Below are 24,045 nucleotides of genomic sequence, written 5' to 3' on the forward strand. Positions count from 1 at the left end.
AGAGAGAACTCGCCCTGCTTTTTCAGAAAACCAGTTTGACGTGGCTGAACCTCCAGCTAACGGTGCGACCGGCACAAGGGAGGGACTGTTCTCAGGAGCAAGCTGGACGCTGAGCGGAGCTGCGCTGGAGCTGTTTTTGGAAGCTGGGGCCAGAGGCAGCGGCGCGGGCGGTGCACGCTCACACTCCCAGGCTGAGACACGACTGGCTGGCACGAGTTGCTCCGCACCAGCTGAGCTGTCAACCGCGAGCGAGGGAGGCGGGGCTCCCCACAGCCAGTGTGCTCCTGGCTGAATCCGCCCAGGTTACAGGATGCCTCAACACATCCCTGGGTCTTCACGGCCTCTCACAGACTCAAAGAAATGATGCTGACAACGGGGGAGGGGGCTTAGAGGACGCTTTCCCATATCATCTATCCTGCATTCATCCCAATGAGAGGCTCTGAATAAAACCAACCAACTGTAGGGAAAATCTGGAGAGGAGGTCCTCCCACGTACACGACTGCATCACCCACCCACAGGTAACCTCGGAGCCAGAGATGGAGTCTAGGAAGGTTCCAGTGCAATTCTGCCTGAACGCAGATGTATGCATTAGCTGGTCACAGAACATGAGTTATTTTCCCAGAGATGTGACTCGTTAGTTTCACCACAAGCTAGGGACAGAAATCTCCCTCAGAAAGGGAAGCATCTTACCCTTATTAGCTACCTTCATCTCAAACATTCCTTGATTCTGTGGTATTCTACCTCCTTTCTTGTCGTTTTCCACAGCAACTGGGCTATATCATGAGCTCCAAGGAGATAGAGGGTTTCTGGACATCCCAGAAAACATTAGACAAACTTTAAGACTGTAGCAATCAGGAGCTCAAATCTCCCCCTGGGGCTGTTTTAAGATCACGGAAAAGGTCCTTCTGAGATGACACTGCCTCAGACACTGAACCATCTACTTATATATCAAGGTTTAAACAAGGCAGACATGCCATAATTAGACTGTTTATAGCCTGAAGCTCCTTTCTAGCTCTGAAATAAAATCTTTTTTTATTAAATGACACAATCACTGTTATTATTTGCAATTACCACTGACCTTTTTTTTTAATTTGCAAAAAGCTTTATAATGCCTACATGTGGCAATGTTGATTTAGTTATACTTGCTTACAGATGATAAGTTTGAAGCTAAGAAAGCTCAAAGTCTCTGCTGAGACTCTGATACAGGTTCTTCTCTCTTTAACATGGCTCCAGAGGCACTGTTCTCTGAATTTCCAGATATGACCAACAAGGTAATGAATCTATTCTCTCTGGCATCCTAAGAGTTTGACTCAGAAAAGACTCTGGCATGCCTGAGTATTTGCAGGACTGTAAGGAGTCTGTATTCTTGGGCAAACTGTCATCTTGCCTCCCATTTCCTATTTTAGTTCTCCTAATGATTACCAATATAAAGTAGGGGTGGGGAGGATAGGACAACAAAGCATTTAAGAGTTCAGAGAATCTGTGTAAAAGGCCTCTGGGCCTACAATCCCCCAACCCCAACAATTAGTTTTGTTGAATTTGCTCCTGAGCTTAGAATGCTATCAGGAAAATTTTGAAGGTCCAGTCTGACCATTGACAAGGCTCACAGGCCACCTGTCTTGAAAAGAATCTCCTGCTGCCTCTGAAGCAAAAAAGCAGGGAGAGTCAGATTTCCATCCTCCATACCAAAGTTGGTGCTATATTTAGTTGTGTCTCAAATCAAATTATGGGCTATTGAGTTGAAGAGAGGAGCTCTGTCTACAACCAGACACGCATTGCATTCAAGAAATTATAGCACTAACCAGATAAACTGTGGGCTCTCAGAAGTGAAGTTACAAAATAGTTTCATTTGTTTTTAAAATAACTATTTTTAAAAATTCATAATATTATCATAGAACACTTGAAAAACACATAAAGGTATACAAAAAATAAATTATCCTCACTACCCAGAGATAATCAATGTTAATAATTTGAATATTTTTTCAAATATTTTTTTTACATTTTTTATGAGAGCTTTATGGTTAAACATAGTAGTTGGTTTTATCCTGAAATTTGTTAAATTTCTTTCCAGTCTCTTAAAAGTGTAACTCTTAATCCAAACACTGACTCGAATACACAAACAAAAGGCTGATACAGATAAGAATACATTCTCAAGAAGAGAAACTTCTTTGTTTTATACAAAATCATATTTGTTGTCAAAAAACAATTTTTGTGTTAGACTTCAAAAGAAAAATATTCACTCATATAACTATTCCTGCACAAATGTTTACATTTCTCCATATGCCATTCAACCATTATCCATATATAGTTATGTTTATTTACATATAATTACAGCTTAGACATAAGTGTATATTCTTTTTCACTTTTAAAATATTTTTCCATGTTTTAGGGAATGTTCATATCTGTTATTCTAATGGTTGTATAATATTTTATATTCTCAGTAGAACCATTGCTTACTTAATTATATCCTATTATTACATAGTTATGCTGTTTCTAATATTAGCTACCTTCATCTCAAACATTCCTGCCTTCATTGTTTTATTATTTTGAATTATGTTATGGTTTGAATGTGTGGATTCCTCTAAAATTCATAGATTGTGGAGACTAAAGAGTAGAGCCTAAGAAGTATGACCTTTGGGGAAGTGATTAAGTCATGAATGCCATACCCTCATTACTAGGATTAGTGCTTTTATGAAATAGGTTGAAGGGAGTGGCCTAGTCTTTTTTTCCTGTCTGTACCTCTCATCATGTGAGAATACAGCATTTATACCCTCTGGAGGATGCAGCAACAAGAAGCCATCCTGAAAGTATAGAGCAGCCCTCCCCAGTTACTGAATCTGCTGGCCCCTTTGTCTTGGAATTACCAGTCTCCAAAACTGTGAGAAATAAATTCTATTTTTTATAAAGCTACCCAGCATAACAGGAATGCAAAGGACTAAGGAATGCACAGGAATGCCCAGAATGGACTAAGAGAAATTATTTCTTTAGGATAACTTCTTAGACATAGGAATGGTAGGGTAAAAGGATTCTAATTTTATCATCTTATATATCCTTAGCATTAGGATTTATCATTCTAAATTTTTTTCCTTATTTAATAGATAAATGATTCAATGGTTATAAGTATTTTAGATACATAACTATATCTGTTTAGGATACAATTTTGCATCATTTATTTTACTTTATGTTTCTTAGACTATATATATATATATATATATATATATATATATATATATATATATATATTAGGTGTAGATGGACACAACACAATGCCTTTATTTTTATGTGGTGCTGAGGATCAAACCCGGGTCCCGCGCATGCTAGGCAAGCACTCTACCATTGAGCCACAATCCCAGCCCCCGTTTCGTAGACTATTATTCAGTAAGTTTCTATTTCATATGCTTACTTACAAACCATTATTTATAGCAGCCAGTATTCAGGAAATCTTTCTGTGTTGAGTTACTGCATTAGTCATCTTTTGCTGAAACAATGCAACGTAACAAAGAATTTCAGTATTTTGCAGCAGACATCCATTTCTTACTCAAGGATCTGTGCTCTAGACATGGTTGGATATAGGTTAAGTCAGCTTCATACATTTTTTTCATTCCAGGACCCCTGCTGAAGAAGCAGCAGCAATCTGGGGAATATTCTCCTGGAAGAATACAGAAATATAAGAGAGTTCGCAGGGATGCAAAACATCTCTTAAAAGTCTCTACTCTGAACCAGTACACTATTCCTTCTGTCATATTCCATTCACCAAAGTAAGTCATACGATGTAGTCCAGTCATTGGTTCAGAAAAGAGTAGTCTTCACTCAGAGTATAGGGTTGAAGAATGAATATTTGTGGAACAATTATATAATCTACCAATCACTAACTACATGTAGAGCTTTCTGGCTTTTCATCAAACTTTTTTCTCCTTGGGGGTAGATGTTAACTTTACCCTTTTCTACCCTATTTAAAATTAGTTGTTTGGCCAATGAAATGAAACTTGGTTTGACCATAGAAACATGAAAGGATGTCTCATGTGGTTACTCAGGTAAAATCTAGATGTTTTTCAGAGCCAGAATATGATTGGCCATTGTCAATTTCCACTAAATCAGTATGTTTTGACATGAAGATTTCATTAATCTGGTCTGGGATATTATGAGGATCACAACCATCTTGCTGACCCAAACAGAAACATGTGCAATGAGAATAATATATGTTTTTTACTAAGTAACTGAGATTTAAGGATTTGTTACTGTAGCATATCCTGGCCTATTCTGACATATTATTTTTTATTACCATTTGAAATAGAGAATCGCATACAAAAGCCACACGTTTTCTTCCTTGTGTATCTGCTTCCAGTTTTATGGACTAGAACTGAAATAATCTATATATATGATATCAATGAATTAAACCAGTTATTTCTTACTGAATGAACTGCTTTTAATTTGGCCAACTAATTGTGATTCAGAAAATATTTTAATTGATTAAAGGGGACACAAAATAAAAAGTCATATCTTTTGCAGCTCCAATTTTCTTAGAAATTATTTTTCTTTTCTTCGCTCTAACTTCATTCTGAGTAAGAAGGACTATGATTCTTGTCATGGGTAACTGCATAATCTATATGGCAATAAGAAAAATAATAATGTCTAATATATTTTTGACAGATTCTTTTCTAAAAGTATTGGGTATAATAACTTCTTTCATCCTCACAATAACTTTATGAGGTAGGCTCTCCTTATTTTTATTTCATAAATAATTAATGTGGAGCACATTGAGGTGAAGAATATTACCTAAGTCCACAGAGCTGATATATGGCAAAGATGATATTTTAAACCAATCAATTTTGTTTCAGAATGTCATGCTCAACCATTATGCACAGTGCTTCTCTGATTTTGACACCTAACATTCTCTGAACACTTAGATAGGAGGACAATATGTCTGCAATATCTATCACTTCACTGATCACTATAGGTTATTCAGCTGACTACTCGTCAGCAGATGTCTGCCTGGTCCCTATAAGTCCTTTGTCCATCTCTCTAACCCTGGATTTTAAAACAATGTCCTTTCTGGATTTATTCCTTTTTTTTTTTGGAACTGGGAAATTAATCCAGGGGCGATTAACCACTGAGCTACATACCCATCCCTTTTAAAATTTTTTTTTTATTTTGATAAAGTATCTTGCTAAGTTGCTTTGGATCTTGCTAAATTGCTAAAGCTGGCTTTGAACTTGCAAACCTCCTGCCTCAGCCTCCCAAGCTGCTGGGATTAAAGGTGTGCACCACAGCACCCAGCTTCTGGAAACATTCTGAGATCTGTGGTAAAGACAACCACAAATTCTTGGCTACTTCTCCCAATGAGAGGTAGAATCAAATTCTTCTACCTTTAACTTGTGTTGGCCTTTTTTTAACTAATAGGATGCAGCCAAAGAGATGTCTGACTGTGAAAGACGGGTTAATAAGTAGCTTTGCAGCTTCCATGTGAGACTCTTGGGATACTGGCTTCTGAAGCCATAAGGTCCCACATAAGAAGTCAAATTACCATGCTAGAGAAACAATATAAACGGCCCTCAGACTCACAGAGAGGGGGAAGGTTTTAACGGAGCCCTAGTATCCAGCAGTTCCCATTGAGGTGCCAGGCATGAGGTGTGAAGAGTCCTTCATTAGTTGGACAAAACTGAACAAGCCTGGCTGTGGCCAAGATGAGAGTACATCTGCCCTGCCGAACTATGCTAGAATTATGAACCACCCCAAATCTTGATATAAATAAAATGTTTGTGGTACTAAGCCATAAGTTTTGGAATAATTTACTAAATAGTGTTAGATAACTGTAACCAAATTTGTTTTCTAGAAGCAGGATTCTGCTGTAACAAAAATCTAAAACAAATGGCAATGACTTTGTTACATGGATGCAGCAGAAGCCAGATAGGCCTCAAGGAAAGCGCTAGTGAAAGCTGGAAGAACTTTGCAGAGACTGATGGGAAAACTGTAAAGGACAGTGACGAAAATACTACAGGGGACAGGAAAAAGATGACCTACATCATATAGTGGCAGAAAGTTTATCAAAATCATTTCTTCTGATAAAGTGGAAAATACAAAATCCACCTAATGAATGGATAGATCAGGCTCAGAAGATTTTTAGGCCAAATTTCAAAAGTGCTAATGGGTTTCTTAAAACCACATTATGATAAAGTATGAATAGAAAAACCTGAGCTAAGAAAAAAAAAAGAGTTGATTTTTGAGCAGAATTCAGAGAAAGTATAAAGAGCCAGGATTTGCTGGATTGAAAAACTGCTTCTCATCCCCATCTCTTCAGACAGCAGTAGCTTTCAAAATAAGAACTGGCTTCAGGACAAAAGTCAAATCCAAGATGTTATTGTTAGACCCACGGATAAGACCTCAAGATTTACTGGATGTCTCATACATCCTTTCAGTCAAACAAAATGGCTTCTAAGAATCTTAAGGGTGTGCCTCTCCCCTGGACAAAAACATTTCTAATAATCTAAAGGATCCATTATCTCACATCAGACTCATAAGCAGTCCAATCAATTAAAAAAAAGAGAGAGCATTTTCAGAATGGCATGTGGTATGACATTTATCCAGAAGAATTGATTATAAATTAGTACAAGTGAGTTGTACCAGCATGGACTGGAAAAAATTAAGACAGTATAGAATGAAAGATGACTTTCTTGTCATTATTCCCTAAATAATACAGTATAAGAACAATTTACGTAGCATTTATATTGTATTGGTGCTATAGTTTAGATCTTAATTATCTCACAAAGGCCCATTTATTGAAGGCTTTGTCCTCAGCCCATGACAGTATTGGTCCCTCAAAAATCTACTGATGCTCAAGTCCCTTATATAAAATGGTGTAGTACTTGCGTGTAACCTATGAACACCCTCCCAAATATTTTTATAACTTTTTAAAATTAATTTTTAATTGGTATATTATATATAATAATGGGATACACAGAGACATATTCATACATGCACATAACATACATAATTTAGTCAATCTTTAAATTATTTCTTGATTATAAGTTTGTCATTGTGGTGACAACATACCTGAGATAATCAACTTAGAAAAAGGAAAGGCTTATTTTTCTCACAGTTTCGGTCTGTAGCACTTGGCCCTGTTGCCTTTGGCCTGTGGAAGTACAGGCCAAACATCATGGTGTTAACACGTGGTAGAGGAGCCCTATTCAACTCCTGATAGCCAAGAAGCAAAAAGAGAGAGAGGAAGGGGCTATGGTTGCAATATCCCCTTCAAGGGCACACCCCAGTGACCCAACCTCTTCCCACAAAGCCCTACCTTTTAAAGGTTCTACCAACTCCCAACAGTACCACAGACTGAGGAACAAGCCTTTAACACATGGGCCTTGTGAGACATTCAAGATCCAAACTACAGCACCAATGAAATGTAAATGATACATACATAGTTGTTATACTGAACTGTTTAGGGAATAATAACAAGAAAAAAAGCCTACACATGTTCAATATAGCTGCAGTTTTTTCCCCATTTTCCATCTGCAGTTGAATCCATGGATGTGGAACCTACAGATACAGCGAGCCAAGTATGTAATATTGGACTTTTCCATGGAGAAAACTTTATAATAGGGTTCATAAATTCAAGTCTGTTAACATGTATGAGTCTAAGTTCTCAATGTAAGAGCCTAACAGGCAGAACTACATCACATAGATGTACCTAGTTACACCGGTCATTCAAGTAACCTGGAGAGAAATGGTTGTATATACATGAATGGCAAAATCTGTACTTCAGCAGCTGGAGCAGGGAAGCGGGTGGTGAGATGTGGGGCTCTGAAGACTATACATAGCAGACAAAGGGGCAGCTGTGCTTCAGAGTAACAGAGATCAGAGCAGGAAAAGTTTATGAAAGAATGGAAAACAACCCTTAGGTTAAGCATAAATACTTATGGTAGGCAAGCAGGAGGTTTATAAGGGACTTTAATCTGGTAGCTAATACTGATGGGTCTTAATTTTATTCCCAAAAGATGACAAAACTCCAGGACAATCTGGTTACCTAAGTTTATTTGATTCAGCCTTAGTTCAGCAAACACAAAGCTCTTGCTAGACATTGTACTACACATTTAAAACTTCATGTAGAACTCAAGGCAAGTATTCATCAAACATAACACAAATCAGTTTGTATAAAGCACAGAGAATAGAACATGAAGGAGAGAGCACAAAATTAAATTTGACTAGAGAAATTTTCATTGAGTAGGCAGCATTCAGGTAGGATACTAAAATTGTAAAATTCAGTACTTTCATTAAAAACGTATTAGTTTGTTTTAATCATCCCATAATGTGTACATATATCAAAATATCACATTGTATCTCATAAATTGATGCAATAATTGTCAACTAACAATTTAAAAATCAATTTTTAAAAAGTACTGTTGAAAAAAATGTTTCAATTTTCACTGGAAGAAAAAAATGTTCACAGCCTCCCTTGGGTGATTGCCTTAGGTACCATTCATCTGAAAGGACAGTGCCGTGTAGCCAATGGCACTGGCAGACTATACAAGTTGCTAAGATTACTGGCTCTGTGGTCAATTTTCAGCCCTGTGATGTTGGTCAAGTTACTAGAACTCTGTGCTTTAGATTTCTCATTTGTAAAATAAGCTTGATGATAATGACCACTCCATAGGGTCACTGTGAAAACAAAATGCGATAATACACTAAAAGTGTTTAATTCAGTACCCAGCACATTTTAAACATTCTATAAATCAGGTATTTTTCCTTAATATTTGCATGCCAGGCAGGATTCCAACCCTGTATAGTAGTTGTGAATTTTAATTTCAGTTCTGCTCCAAATTGCTCTCCAGGTCTAGGCCAATGACCCAGATTTTCCATTTTTCAGCTTCCTGATTTATCATGAGACTAAAGTTCTTACAAGGAAGTTGAATAAGTGGTTCCCCCACTTGCTGGCAAGAGTCCTAGAGACCAAAAAAGTGGGCATTTCCTCCCTTTATCTCCCAACTGTCTTGTGTGTGTGTGTATGTGCGTGCGTGCGTGCGTGCGTGTGTGTGTTTTCAGACTCATCTCTTTCATTGGTTATACCCTGTCAGCTGTAACAAAACCTCAAGGAAGAAATTATGACCAAGCCTTCAGACAGCTGGTGGCAATTTACTCACACAATCCCCCTCATCCTTTCAACACCCACTATTTATGAGTATTTGATGTTGGGGGAGGGGAAATCATCCAAGAAATGTGATATGTAAATTTCACAGAAGGGGGTTGAATAGTGAGGAAAGACTTATGTGAATTATTTGAATAATTCTCCTTTCTTTGAACACAGACATCAGGCCTTAAAATTCGAAAAGATTGATGTTAGGGTCAATAAATAAGTTTATGGAACCAGAAACAATACTATAATAAATTTGTAAGTAGCTTCCAAACATTCTTAACAACCCACACCATCACTAAAACCTGAGTCATTTTCTAGGATGGAGTAAGCAGTTTTCAGTCAGGTTCGAGGAGTGTATATCGATCAGTCAATTCTGGCTTAAAAATCCATCAGAATGATAACTAAATGGAGAGCATGATCCTAGTTTAAATCTCAGATTGGATTTTCAATTAGAAAAACATGTTGCTGAGGACAAGCCAGACATACAAAGTCCTTGCCTTTGCTTCTTGTATCATGATATCTACTAGCTTTTCCCTGAGGATAGATGGATGGATAGATAGATAGATGAATACATATATATAAAATGTATCATTGTTTTTTAATACTCTCCATTATGAATTTTTAAAAAGTTTAAAAAAGAAAAGTTGCTTTATATATTAAACTGATAAGAACAGATACTACACTTGATCTTAGCCAAAAGGCCATGGATGTGTAACTGATGTGATTCTGCAATCTGTATATGGGGTAAAAATGGGAGTTCATAACCCACTTGAATCAAAGTGTGAAATATGATATATCAAGAACTATGTAATGTTTTGAACAACCAACAATAAAAAATTAAAAATAATAAAAAAAAGTTGCAAAAATAGTACCAAGAAGTCTTATAAATCCTTCACTTGATTCATCAATTATTAATATTTTGCTACATTTGTTTTCATCCTCTCTCCATACACACACAAGCATACACTCATACAATTATTGCTACTGTTTTTATTTATTCATTTATTTACTTATTGCAGTACTGGAGATTGAACCCAGGGGCACTATACCACTGAGCTACATTCCCAGCCCTTTCTATTTTTTATTTTGAGACAGAGTCTCATTAAGTTGCCCAGGCTGACCTTGAATTTGTTATTCTCCTGCCTCAGCCTCTGCAGTCCTTGGAATTACAGGTGTGCACCACCATGCTGGCACTGCTATTATTTCGACGAGCCATTTGAAAGTAAGATGCATAGTCTTCACCCCTAATGAATTCAGTGTGTATCTCCTAAGAATAATTAAAATTATTAAATAATTGATTTTGACCACTCCTCCCAGTTCACCTTTTGTCACTATTAAACAGAATATTTTACATCATAATCCGAAGTGTCTATAGTGCATTACTTCACCAGTCAGTATGAGGAGCTACCCCCTCTCGCCATTGATACTTGGCTCACATCTGCACAACCAAGAGGGTTCATCAAAATAATCACTCCCAGGACAAAGGCAAAATAAACAACAAAGACAAATTCCCTCTTTCACACTTACAACTACTGGAAGCCAATTTCTTCACAGTTTAAACAGCTGTTTTGTCCTTTCTTCCAGCTGGCAAGTGTTATCAAGAAACAGTCTCAAAAAGCCTTATGCAATCAGGAGAAAATTTTAATGAGAAAAATGTCACATTGTGTATTCACTTTTGTTTTCATTTTCATTTTAGCATACAAGAAGCCAAAATACTGAGTTCAGTATCAAATATCTGGCAATTCTATACAAAAGATGAGCAAACCACAACAGTCCTTTATCCTTGCAAAGTTCAAGTGAGCATAGTGGATGTAAGAGTTAATCTCATCAAACTCATACCAGCTTAGCAAAAGAAAACAAAGACATCTAACATTAACCACTATAATTCCTTTCAACTAAAATAATATTTTAATCAGATAAGTTATTTCATTTTTAGGTACAGAAATACTTGAGCTTACTAAATAAGAGTTGGTGACACATAGAAAAGAATTATTGCATCCCTCATTTGTTGGTGTTGATCAATTCTCAGGAGAAAAAATGGAGGGAAAAATCAAGGCCAAAAGGTCCTGATGCTAATGGACCAAATCAACTGGTTCAACTTTTTTTTTTTTGGACAAGGGGTACTGGGGTTTAAACTCAGGGGCATTCAACTACTGTGTCACATCCCCAGCCCTATTTTGTATTTTATTTAGAGACAGGGTCTCACTGAGTTGCTTAGCACCTTGCTTTTGTGGGAGACTGGCTTTGAACTCGGGATCCTCCTGCCTCAGCCTCCTAAACCACTGGGATTATAGGCCTGTGCCACCGTGCCTGGCTGGTTCAACTTTGTGATTCAATTGTGAAGATGTTCAGGGCTGGAACTAGGATGAAAGGAGCAATGCACACCTGAGATGCAAAACACAAGGGATGCCCAAAACTCAGTAATTAAGAGAAGTGAATTTTTAATACAATAGTTTTGGAAACAAAATTAATGCAAAAATATGTAAACACAATTTTTTTTGGCACTAGGGATTGAACTCAGGAGCACTCTACTACTAAGCTATAACCTTAGCCCTTTTAGTTTTTTATTTTGAGACAGGGTCTTGCTAAGTTGCCCAAGCTAGTTGAACTTGAAATTGTCCTGCCTCTGCCTCCGGGGTTGCTGGAATTACAGAAGCCTGCCACCATGCTGGCTCCTGAATGCAATTTTTAAATAAAGACAGGATCTGACCCTGTATCTATATCATCCTGGGAGTGAATGCCTTACTGTGTTCACCTTTGTCAGGGACCTGGATTTTCATCCCCAGGTGGTGTGCCAAGAGGCAACCTTATGGTCTCTCTAGTACTATATTCTGCTGACCAAATGTTAGCAACAGCTCTGTCTGTATATTGTGAACTGTCACACATCAGCGCATCTTTGAGACACCACAAGGTAAAAACAGCTATCTGAGCCAACACCAGCTCTTCCAACCTAAATAGTTTCAAGTCTCAAGGGCAAGTTTCTGTGGTAACTAGAACATTGGGGAGATGGCAGAAAAGGACAAGAAGGGAAGATGACAGGAGAGGGGGGAAATATGGGTTACCTCATGACTTGCTACTAATTTAACTAAATGCAATTTTTTAAAAAGCCTGTCTTTTCAAGAAAATCTTTAGCCCCAACTTGGAGAGAGGTACCTTCCTGCTCACCTCAAAAATCAAATCTGTCACTTCTAGTCTTCCTGTCAAATAGTCTGAAGTCAGATCTGGAAATCAAAGTAGCCACCCTTCATCTTCTATGCAGGCTGCAGTGAATTTAAGCTACTTAGGAAACTTCAATCCAGAGCCTCTACTGGTAATAGCGGCTCACCCACAACTACTTTATGACAATGAAAACCATCTACAGGTGCCCCCTGCTGGTAGAATCTATTTTACAGATGTGGTGGGGCCTCAGGGATTTTCTGTGTGTGTTGGGCCCCAAGTGCTCCAGATAGTTACAGTCACAGACACTATTCTCTCTGTTCTTACACCTAACCTGCCTCATTGATTTATGCTACCTGTCAGGCCCCTGGAGGCATGAGGCATTTGCATTTTCCTTCAGATAACTTATCTAGTTTCCAATGGTGGGATAGCCTGGGCCTATCTTCCCGCCTTTCTGCCTATATCTGTCTTGCAAGCCAGCCATTCCTCTGGTCTCATGTTGTTTGTGCCATTTGTTAACTGACCTTCTGGGTAGAACACTGGTGTTATAGCTTTGAACCTCAACCTGGAGAGATGAACAATGGGCCAGGTTCTTGACTATATCTTGGCCTCTGCTTCCAGTTTTCTTTTACTGAAGTATGTATATAGCTCAGCGGCCAATTCAGATTGACAGTAAAACACTAATTCTTTAGCTCAAATAATTTTCAAGGATTGAGCCTAACCTCTGGTCCTCTTTGACTTTGAACTCTACCTGTGACATGGAGGGAAGTAAGACACCCAAAAGTCGAGCTTGAGATTGTTATTGTTCTGAGGATACAGGCCAACATACTGAAAGGAAGCTTACATGGCTTGTTATAGTCTTCAGCCTCAGCTCTGGTTACCCTCCCTATGCATTTTGTGCTTGATTGTACTAGCCTCCATCCAAAAGAAAAGAGGAATGACTCCTATTGCTCCTCTACTTTCCAGGAGCTCAGGAAATGGTTGGCTGTCTCTAAAATGGCTCCCAATGATCTTTGGTAATCAAAGACTTGTTTAAATACCTCTCCCTGGAGTTTGGGATGGACCTAATGATTAACTTCTAGTGAAAACAATAAGATAGAAGAAATGGGATGTCCCCTTCAAGACTGGGTTATTTTAATTGTGGCTTCCATCAATTAGGAGGAGAGGTAAGCTACCATATTGTAAACCTACCTATGGTGTACACAGGAACTCATTCCAACAGCCTCCAAGGAAATAATGTCTGCCAACAACCATGGCAGAGAGCCTGGAAGTGGATCTGTCAGTCCCTGTCAAGTCTTAAGATGACTGCACCCCTAGACAACTGCTTGACTATAACCTTACAAGAGAATAAGAGACCCTCAGCTAATGGTACCCTGCTAAGTTGCTCCCAGATTCCTGAACTTTATAATCTTTGAGCATAATGTTATGGTTTAGATATGAAGTCCCCCAAAAGCTCCTGTGTTAATGAAGGAATATTCGGAGGCAAAATGATTGGATCACGAGATCTGTAACCTAATCAAACCATCCTAGTTGGAATGAACTAAATGGTTGTAACTGTAGGTAGGTGGGGTAAGACTGGAAAAGGTGGGTCATTAGAGGCATGCTGTGGAAGGGTTCATCTTCCCTGTGGCCAACTTCCCCTTCTTCCCTCTGCTTCTCAGTCACCATGTCTGGTGCAGCTTCTCTCTGCCATGCCCTTCTGCTATGATATGCCAGCCTCACCTTAGGCCCAGAGCAATGGACTCAACCAACCATGAACTGAAACTCTGAAACTGTGAGCCAAAATAAACTTTTCCTTCTCTAAGTTGTTCTCATCAGTATTTTGGTCACAGCAACACAAACCTGACAAACATAATAAAATACTAAATATGTGTAGTTTTCAACCACAACATTTTGGGCTGATCTGCTATGTAGTGATAGCAATAATAACTAATATAACATGTAACTAATAATAACTAATATTTCCCTTTATCTAAAGTCACACCATAGAGTTTGAAACTCAGTCCTCTTATTCACAAAGAAGCTATTATTCACTGTAAAATAAAGAAGAACAAAGAAGTCAGAGCAGTTACTTAAGGCTGCACAACAGAAAATTAGATTTATGGTGAAATAAAGGGAATAATAAATAGCACCTTCCAAAGATCATCTTGTAGAGTATATTCCTCATGTATTTCTCTCCAGAAAATGCTTTAATTACTACCAAGAATATTTTTTCCTTAGAAGATATGTGCAATTCATGAAAACCTTTCTTGTTAAAATTACAATAAAATGGGGGCTGGGATTATGGTTCAGTGGTAGAGCGCTTGCCTAGCATGTGTGAGGCACTGGGTGCGATTCTCAGCACCACATACCAATAAATAAAATTTTTAAAAATTCATCAACAACTAATAAAAATATTTTTTAAGTTACAAGAAAGTTGCACTTTTTGGTTACAATATTTAGCTGGAGATTTCAAAGTAAAGATTTACATAGCCAAAAAGTGTTACAGAGTGGACTATTATGGAGATTTTTAAATGCTAAAATATGGTATTGTTTCTGTTTATTCACTTGGGTCACTTTCTCACATCAACATCTCTTGCACTGGTTTCACTTATTTCTTGATAGAGTTATGAGGTTAGATGTGGGGGTGGGTGAGCATATAATGGTGGACAAAATTCTGTGAATGCATGTGCCTATTATTCTGGGCAGTGAGCCCAGCTTGCTTTAAGTCTTTGTTATTTGAATAGTGTTCCAGATTCTCCTTGGAAATGTGCAGTTCACCCATTTTTATTAACCTGAATGTGAAGCTCTCTGATACTCTTTTGATAGATTCTTGGTCATGTCCAGGTACATTTCCTTTTGTTTTAAACAGGTTATTTATTTCTCTGTGCTCACCTTCAAGGGTTTTACCATATAAATTAGAAAGCAAGTCCTCACAAGGTCAGATTTTAATAGTGCAGTTTATTATTTTCAAACAGATGACATTTTCACACTTATGCTAATTTGGAGACCAGACTGTTTTTATCTAAGTTCAAGCAGAGTCTTATAGTTTGTTTTGATTCATTTATAGTTTTGTTTTAATTTATTTTTATTTTTATTTATTTTTATTTTTGTTTTTTATTGATTTTATTATTTTTTAAATACACAACAAAAGTGGAATGCATTACAATCCTTATTACACATATAGAGCACAATTTTTTGTATCTCAGTATATAAAGTATGTTCACGTCAACTTATGCCATTATACATGTACTTTTTTTGCATTACAATTCTTAATATATATATACCATAATTTTTCATATCTCTGTTTGTATATAAGGTATGTTGACACCCAATTCAAGTCTTCTTCATACATGTACTTTTATACTATGCCATAGGGCAACTCTTAGCAAATACAAAGGAGTAGAGATACTACCATGCATTTTATCAAGTCATAACTGAATGAAATTGGAAATCAACGACAAAATAAAGAATAAAAAAATTCTGCATCACATGGAGACTGAACAATATGTTACTGAATGAACAATGGCTTACAGAAGACATCAAGGAGGAGATTAAAAAATTCTTAGAGGTAAATGAGAACACAGACATAACATATCGAAATCTCTGGGACACTATGAAAGCAATACTAAGAGGAAAATTCATTGCATGGAGTTCATTCCTTAAAAGAAGAAAAAGTCAACAAATTAATGACCTCACACTACATCTCAAAGCCTAGAAAAAGAAGAACAAATCGTCAGCAAAAGCAGTAGAAGGCAAGAAAAAATTAGAGATGAAATCAAAACAAAAGAAACAACTGAAAAAATTGACAAAACTAAAAGTTGGTTCTTTGAAAACATAAATAAAATTGACAGACCCTTAGCCATGCTAACAAAGAAAAGGAGAGAGATAACTCAAATTAATTTATTTTTAAGGGAAAGCAAATACTCAGCATCACTGCAAGGAAACATTTTAAAAACATGCAAGATGGATAAAAAACAGTTACATGAAACAGAAATTTAGCACCAGGAAATTAAGCATGACCTCTACCATTTTATAGCTGTAAGACTTCGTCAAATTACTTAACTTTTCCATATAATTGGGGATAATAATAACATCTTTCTCACAAAATTATAGTTAGGAATTAAATGAGGTTTTGTAAAGTGCTTAAGATAAGGCCTCATATGTAGCATATGCTCAATAAATTTTTTTGCAGTGCTGGAGATCAAACTCAGGGTCTCACACATGTCTGGCAAGCCCTGTACCACTGAGCTATATCCCTAGTCCATCAATAAATATTATTAATAATGCAAATTATAAATGTACTAATGGTGATAAATGATAATGCTGTTACCATGGGATGTCAGGAATCACAATATAAAATCATTATATAATTCTGTTTGGAACTCCTGTGAAAGCCAGTATGAATCATCAGTATTTATGAGGCTTCTCTAGCAAATAAGACACAGAGGACGGATTGGGGTCATAGCTCTGTGGCAGAGCACCTGCCTAGCATGTGTGAGGCATGTTTGATCCTCAGCACCACATAAAATTAACAAAATAAAGGCATACTGTCCACCTACAACTACAATTAAAAAAAAAAAAAGACTGGGTAGATGCACATGTCTGCTGCCCTCCTTGCACCATACAAACACCATCACTGTTTAACAACCATATGCAACCTTCTGTGGAGTTATTTTTTATATTATCCAGGGTCCTCTCCATTACACTGATCTGCATCTCTTTGATTCATCATCTAAGCACCCCTATAATGACTGGAGATAAAACCTAAACTAGGGTTAGACAAAAAAAAATCTCAACCAGATGTTCCAAGTACAGCTAACAATGGAGTTGTCTCTCTTCACCCCTCAAATATTTTCTGTGTTGGTTTTGTTTTCAAAATCTGCAAAATATCAAATTACTTACCAAGAGGCCCAGACCTACCTTCTGCCCAGGTTCACATCCATTAGAAGCAAAGCTCTCTTCCAGGAGGCTCCTGAATAAACCTGTTTGAACTAACAGTCCAGTCCCCATCCCTGAATTAATTACTATGGATAAAGGGGAAAGTTGCTCTTTTGAAAAAATTCTGTGGACTTCCTCTTTTTACTTCATTCCCCTCATTCAATCCACCAGCAAATCCTATTGACTCTACCTTCAAAATATATTTTGAATCTGTTCTGTTCTTACCAGCTTCACTGCTACCACCACAATGCCTGTCACCATTATTTCATATCTGTGCTACTTTCTGCAGCAACCTTCAAAGCCACCTCCCTGGCTTCCATTCTTGACCTCTGAAAGTCTATTGTCCAACAGTAGCATGACATTTTATAACATTTTCCATATCATATGCTCCTGCTTCAAGTCTTCACTAGCTTGCTAGTATCCTTACAATAAAATCAGCTTCTTATCACCTGAAAGATCTCATATAACCTAGCTCATGTCCATCTCTTCCCTCTCATCTCCTGCCACACTCCTTTATCATGGTCCAGCTACACTGGCCTTCTGTCTGTTCCTCAATCATATCAAGTTAATTCCTAACTTAGAAATCTTGGGATTCTGTCATCACCTGTGTCAGCCTCTCTCTAACAATTCTATTTTACTTTCTTCATAAAATTTATTAATATCAGAAGTCAATTTATTTGAATGTTTCTTTACTTGTTTCCTGTCAATATCTTCACCAGTTCTACTACAACTTTGTTAAACTCAAGCTTGTGAGCCTTTAGCTGATAACTTAACTCTTCATTCTTCTCTAGCACCTGGAATTGTGCCTGCCACTCCATACATACTTTTAAGGAAGACGAATGAACTAACTCAGGCTATATTGAAATTTTGTATAGAAGATTTACTGGAAAGAGAGATCCACAGAATAAAAGAAACAGTTGAGGACTCAAAAAGAACAGGCTCGCATAGTAAAACAAACAGCAGGGTACTGGCATAAAAAGAGACATGTAGACCAGTGAAACAGAATAAAACACAGACACAAATTCATACAGCTATAGTCATCTGATTCTTAACAAAATTTTTCCAAAAATATACAATGGAGAAAAGATAGCCTCTTTAACAAACGGTGCTGGGAAAACTAGCTATCCATATGTAAAAGACTGAAACTAGATCCTGTCTCAGCCCACACAAAAACCAACTCAAAATGGATCAAACAGCTAAGAATAAGTCCCAAAACATTCCAATTGCTAGATGAGAACACAGGGGAAACACTCCAACATATAGGCATAGGCAGCAACTCCCTCAGCAGGACTCCTACAGCTCAGAAAATAATCAATAGATGGGATGACATCAAAATAAACAGCTTCTGCACAGTAAAGGAAACAACAGTATGAAGAAAGAACCTATAGAATGGGACAAAAATCTTTGTCAGCTTCTCAAACTGAAAGAATCAACAGGGCTATGGTTGTGACTCAGTGGTAGAAAGCTTACCTAGTTTGTGCAAGGCCCTGGGTTCAATCCCCAGCACATGTGCGTGCGGGCGCGCGCGCACACACAAATTGATTTTAATATTAACCTAGGTTAAATAGAATTGAAAAGACAAATCTATTTAAAATAGTACAGCATATTCAAAGACTCTCTTTTTTTTAATATTTTGTTTTGGTTGTAGTTAGACACAATACCTTTATTTTATTTATGTGGTGCTGAGGGTTGAACGTAGCACCTTGCACATGCTAGGTGATCGCTCTACCGCTGAGCCACAACCCTAGCTCCCAAAGACTCTCTTTTAAATGTCTTCTCTGTCCCACGTTTCAGAAAAATTTAGAGGCTGAAAAACAATTATAAAAGATATTTTCTTATGGATGTGCCAAATTGAATTAATTCCCTCATTTCCTTTATACTTGATTATTCTACCATATTATGCATCTTAGTTACTGAGATTACTAATCATGCCATGGCTGACCTAGAAACTTGAAAGTAATACAACAACCCCTCATTATCCACAGGAGTTTGGTTTCAGGACACCCTGCAGACTGGAATTCAAAAATGCTCAAGCCCCTTACACAAAGTGATATATTTGCATATAATCTACACATAGCCTCCTGCATAATTTTTTTTTAATTTTCATTTTTTAGTTGTAGGTGGGCACAATATCTTTATTTTACTTTATGTGGTGCTAAGGATTGAACCCAGGGCCTCACGCATGCTAGGTAAGCACTCTACCTCCAAGCCACAACCCCAGCCCATCCTGTATACTTTAAATCATCTCTAGATTACTTATAATACCTAATGTAATATAAATGCTAAATAAATTATTATAATACTATATAGGTTTTTATTTGTATTATTTTTATTGCTGTGTATTTTATTTTTATTCATTTATTTTTTTTTTACTATTTTCAAAACATGATTAACAGAATTGGAAGATACAGAAAGCCAACTATACTTGTTTCACCCTTTCCCTTATTTCCCACACTCAAGTTATCAGCAAGGCCCACTGATTCTAAGTCAGAAATTCACCAATCTATCCCTTCTTTCCCATTCCCCACTACAACTAACTGTGCTCAGACCCTCATCACCTCTGGCCCTGAACCACTTGCAACCAATGATCTTATGCCTTCACTCCCCTTTAAATTCAACTCCCACACAGGTACCAACCTCATGATTCACAAAGATCTAAGTACATCAGACCCCACTTTAAAGCCTCCTATAGTCCCACAGTGCTTAGAAAAATAAACAAACAAACAATAAATAAATAAATAAAGCATCCAAGCCAGCCATCTCTGTGTCTTGGTTGCAGTGAAGGAATACGAAAGTTTCTAAGAACTGTTTAGAAATGCAACCGTTTCTTTTATACAGAAGTTCTGTTATTTGTTTTAACGAGATACTTCAAGTGCTTTTAATGAGTACTGATACTGAGACCTCAATCTGAAAGAATCTGATTCAATTGTCTAGAGTAGAGTCTGTACATCAATTTTTTTTTCACAAACCTCTCCTAAATGATTCCAATATGTAAAGAGAGTTGAAAACTACTCAATTTACAACATGGCTAGAAATATACTTCTACCTCTGAATAGTATGCAATAACAGTGTTGATATTTAATCCCCCTAGAGAAATGACTAAAAATTGGTCAAAATATATGAAACTATCATTTTCAGACACTGAACATCAGGCTTCATAGGACAGTAATCCCAGAGAAAAGACAAACAAGGTAGGTCACACAAGTGCCCTATCTTACTATCTGGAAGAGAGTTAGCAGGCCATAGTGGCAGGAGATGGAATCCAGACAGAATGTGGCAGTCTAAGTTGTGGTACTCATGATAGGATTTGAAAAGGCTCGGGGAGCTGGAGTTCATAGGGCAAAGTAAAAGAAAGAAGAGAAAATTCCAGAGATTTGCAAGGGGTCCCACTGAGCATTTAGCTGAGTACTGGTCAGCACATTTATGTGAGGAAACCACTCAGGTTGGGTTAAGACCTGTAGGAGCAATTCAGAGGGAACAATCCTCTTGGCTCACACAAGGCTAGAAATAGTTTTCTCCCCATCCATTAAAGTCAGAAAAGTCTTAATTCCTGGAATATTGGGTACAGTGCTCAGAAGAATTTCACCCAGATAGTAGGAAAAATTAACCCTGTATGAAATGCTGCTTTGAATCCATCTAATAAAGCTTAAAAACAAGACCCAAAATTAGTTTCCAACTAACTTAACTGAATAAAGTTCAAGAATATTTATAGGAATGTGACATTATCTAGAACCTAATGGTAAAATGCCTAATATGTGGTATCTAATCAAATATTACCAGGCACACCAAGAATCTGGAAAACTACTCAAAATGAAGTGAGCAATCAACCACTAGACACATAAACTGACACAGAAGTAGAATTGGAAGTTATTGTAGCATTTCATATTTTCAAGAAGGTAGAATAAAGATCAATCAAGATAAATAAAAATACATGGAAGTTAAAAACTTCTAGAGATGAAAAAAGATACCTGAGGTGAAAAATACACTGAATGGGGATTAAGAGCAGATTAGATGCTTAGATAAAAAAAAAAAAAAAAAAAAGTCAGTAGACTTGAATACATAGTAGAAATAATCCAAAATAAAACAAGGAGGGGAAAAAAAGATCAGTGGTCTGTGGGAAAAATTCAAGTGATATAGTATACGTGTTACTGAAGTCCTCAAAGGAAAGGAGTTAGAAGGGGCAACAAAATTTTCTAAAGAAATAATGCTAAAAATTTTCCAACTATAATGAAAACTATAAACACAGAGATCCAATAAGCTGAGCAAACCCAAAGCACAAGAAACATGAAAATAGCTACACCAAGACAACTTGCAATTAAGTTAATAAAGACCAGTAATAAAATCTTAAAAGCATTCAGGAGAAGAAAAAAAGACCTATCCTATCTCATAAAGAGGAATGAAGACAAGAATGAGAACAGAATTCTCATTTTAAAAAAATAGCAGCCTATAAGACAACAAAGCAGTACATTTGAAGTAATGAAAGAAAAAAAGGGGGAAGAGGGGTCAACTAGAATTCTATCACCAGCAAAAGTAGGATTCATGAATGTGCAACTTGTACACGCAAGGTCCTGTGCTTAGAAGGATGGTGCTTAGTTTAATGTTCTGCTGTTGATGGTTTAAAATTCTTAATAAAGTTTGCACCACAAGAAGATGCCACATTTTTATTTTGCATTGGATCCCATGATACAAATAAAAGGCATTGTATAGTCAGTCCTAATAACTAGCAAAAATATCTTTCAAATATGAAGGTGAAAGAAAGATTTTATCAGACTTTTCTCAAACAAAAGCTGAAAGAATTCCCCCACCAGCATATCTGCAGAATGAATAAGAAATACCAAAGGAATTCTTTCAGACAAAAGGCATATGATACAAGATGGAATTGAGATCTAAACAAACTAATGAAAAACATTGGAAAGGTTAAATATGGGAATAAATATGAAACTTTAAAAATATTTCTCATAGCACTAATCTGTAGGGAAAGGCAAATCAAAATCAGAGATTCTACTTTATACCCAGTAGGATGGCTATTACCAAAAGCAACAACTAAAACAAACAAACAAACAAAAAATACTGAAAATAAAAACTGTTGGTGATGGCAGAAAGAAACTGGATTTGCATCATTGGTGGGAATGTACAGCCACTGTGGAAAGTAAGATAACAATTCCTCAGGAAAATTAAACATACACCCATAGTCCCAGCCACTCTGGAGCCTGAGCAGAGAAGATCACTTGAGCCCATGAGTTTGAGACCAGCCAGGGAAACATAGCAAGATCTGTCTCAAACAAGGAGGGAAAAAAAAAACTAAAAAATATTGAACATAGAATTACCATGTGATCCAGAAGTTTCAATTCTGGTCATACACCCTTACAAAAGGATTAAAAACAGGACTCAGATATTTGTACACCCATGTTCATAGCAGCATTTGTTCACAGTAGCCAAAAGATGGAAACAATACAAAAGTCCATCAGCAATGAATAGATAAACAAAATACAATATATACATACACTGGAGTATTATTCAGCCTTAAAAAATAGAATATAATTCTGATCTGTCTATAAGATGGATTGACTTGAAAATTGATTGAAAGACATTATGCTAAATGAAGTAAACCAGATAGTCCAGACACAAAAAGGACAGATATTGAACGATTCCATTTATATGAAGTACCCTATATAGTCAAATTCAAAGACAAAAATGGAACAGTGATTGTCAGGGGCTTGAGGGAAGGGGGAGAGGAAACATTTTTTAATAGATACAAAGTTTCAGTGTGTAAGATGAAAATACTCTAAGCAAAATAACATGGATGCATTTAATGCTGTACACTTAAAAATATATAAATTTGGAGGTATGAGAATGTTTATTTTCATTTATTCATTTATCCAGTGACAGTATCACCAATAGACAATGGGATCATAAGTATTTAAAATTCATTTTCCATTTTGAAACTTCAGAATTTGTTTTCGAGTACTTTACTTCTTTAAATACTTAAACAAAATAGAAGATAAATAAAAATTCTCACTCTTTTACTTTTCTTTAAGGTTATATTAGTATAACTAGGCTCTTTAGAATTTAGGTATCATTTATAGTAAACTGAGAATAATAAAGGTAAAAATGTGATAGCACAAATCAAAGCTGTTTTGTTTTGCTTTGTTTTGTTGCACAATTTAAAATACAGTCTGAGTCTAGGGAAAAAAAAAAGGAGAATGGCAACTATTGAGAGCTTCTGTATCTAGTAAATTTTAGTTTGCTTTTGGATTTAAAAAAAATACTGGCTTGGGCTGGGGATGTGGCTCAAGCGGTAGCACGCTCGCCTGGCAAGCATGTAGCCCGGGTCCGATCCTCAGCACCACATACAAACAAAGATGTTGTGTTTGCCGAAAACTAAAAAAAATAAATATTAAAATAGTCTCTCTCTCTCTCTCTCTCTCTCTAAAAAAAAAAAAATACTGGCTCAGAATTTCAGTTATCCTAATAATTGCCATCTCAGTCAAATAGGATACTTACATGTAAATTATAGATAATACATAAAATAGTTTGAACTACTAAATGTAAGTCCACTGACTGGACTGTGTATGATTTGTTTCACTGATCTTAAATAATGCAGACATCACTAAAACTAACTATATATTGAGTTCCAATAGTTAAAAACTGCAATTTTTATAAGTCTTCTTGTGGTAAGTTTCTAAACAAACTTAAATAAAAAGTATGCTATTACAGGGCTGGGATTGTGGCTCAGTGGTACAGTTGGTACAGTGCTTGCCTAGCACACACAGGGCCCTGGGTTCAATCCTCAGCACCACATAAAAATAAATGAATGGAACAAAGGTATTGTGTCC

General features: G+C 36.7%; 1 protein-coding gene and 1 pseudogene across 2 annotated transcripts in view; both read right to left on the minus strand.

Moving 5' to 3' along the window:
* The window catches only part of Pde4dip (phosphodiesterase 4D interacting protein), a 217,112-nt gene that overhangs the window by 189,159 nt on the left and 3,908 nt on the right, over positions 1-24,045 (minus strand). The window lies entirely within an intron of this gene.
* LOC114105350 (U2 spliceosomal RNA) lies at positions 9,747-9,846 on the minus strand (annotated as a pseudogene).

The sequence above is a fragment of the Marmota flaviventris genome, chromosome 10 (assembly GCF_047511675.1).
Source record: "Marmota flaviventris isolate mMarFla1 chromosome 10, mMarFla1.hap1, whole genome shotgun sequence".
NCBI classification, from domain to species: domain Eukaryota; kingdom Metazoa; phylum Chordata; class Mammalia; order Rodentia; family Sciuridae; genus Marmota; species Marmota flaviventris.